Raw genomic sequence first — 1612 nt, 5'->3', positions numbered from 1 at the left:
TTAATAAAAATTTATTTATTTAATTTGCATGTTAAAAATTTGATTCAGAAAAATAAATTTGAGTGTTTATTGTTAATTTTTAACCTGTGCTACATGACAGAAATATCATTTTCCTTTGTAGACCCCAAGGAATTGACTTGACTTGTTAGTTGTTAACTTCTTATGTGAATATGGCGGTACCATGAGTGCAACGGTGCATTCGTGGGGAAAATAGGAAATAAAAAAAATAAATAAATGATAAAATAATGCGTCAAGAGATCAGTCAATGGATGCCTGACCTTCTTTCAAGTTGAGAAAAGGAAAGTCATCCACAACTTGCGGGAACGCCCTTGTGGAAGACAACTCAGCCATGACGACTCAAAATAAAATGGAAGAAATTTAAAATCACCAACTTGATAAGTAATAGGAGTCAGGAGATTCTTTCTCTCCTAATCGAATATAATCCGACTTTGATCTTTGAAAATGAAAAGATTGCAGTTGAAAGAGGGTAACCGTGTCTGTTAATTTATTTATTTATGCTATTCAATATGAGAAATAACAATATATGTAAAACTTTTTAAGATGGTAAATATTTTTATATTTTTGCTAGTAGTTTTGAGTCAAAGATCCAACTTAAACTCTTATGAACAAAAAATATTTTACAGTATTTTTTAAATGCAAAAAGATGTTTTAAAAATAAAAATAGTACATTAACTCTTACATTATTAAGGTGATTGTTTGTTTATTTGAGGTAACTATTAATTTGGAATTCAAATGGTTTAGATGCTGATAAAAAAGACTCTGAAAAATATTATCAATAAAAAATTCTTAAAAATTGATTAATTTTGATAAAAATAACCGGCCGTGAATTGAATTAACTGAAATTAACGTTAAATGCTGAATGCTGAGTTAGCAATTATTATAATTATAAAATACCTAAACTTTTAAGTTTTATAATTTCAAAAACACTCAAATTTTAATTCTAATCCCTTTTGCTGTCTCTACTGTTGCTGCTAGTGTCGCATTTTCTAACCACGCTACAAGGAAAGATCTTCCTTCACCTTCTTTTCTTGGTTTTGCTACCACGATACCACCAATCATCACTCATACCTTGAATCCACATCTTCTCTTTTTTCTTCACAGCTTTAGTGTTAGTTCTATTTTATCAAATAGGAAACTTAGGTAAGTGAGTTTCAATTTTCATGTTTGGATTTTTTTTTTATTATGTTTTTCTCATTCTATGGTCTCTCATAGACTTCTCTTTTTTTTATTCTATTTGATTTTTTTCATATTCTATTTGTTCCTGTTCTATTATCATAGATTTGCTTGCTAGATAATAATCCATTTAACTAATTTGTAAATGAACTTGAAGGGGATTTGATTGAATGCTGAATGGAGATTTTATTTCGCTTAAAACATTAAATTTAGAATGGAACATTATGATGACCAACAATAAAGTTGGATTCAATGCCAACAACACCGAGCCTTAATAAAATATATAATGAATTTAAAAGTTATCCGTATTTCTAATTTTTATAATTTTAAAAAGTCTCTTTTTAAATCTCTTTATTCCTTTTTTTGAAATTCTTGTATCTTCTTTTTTATCATCATCATTCACTAACCTCCTTTTCAT

The sequence above is a fragment of the Arachis ipaensis genome, chromosome B06 (genome assembly GCF_000816755.2).
Source record: "Arachis ipaensis cultivar K30076 chromosome B06, Araip1.1, whole genome shotgun sequence".
Classification (NCBI taxonomy): Eukaryota; Viridiplantae; Streptophyta; class Magnoliopsida; order Fabales; family Fabaceae; genus Arachis; species Arachis ipaensis.
The sequence above is the reverse complement of the archived record's forward strand: the minus strand, read 5'-3'. Positions refer to the sequence as shown.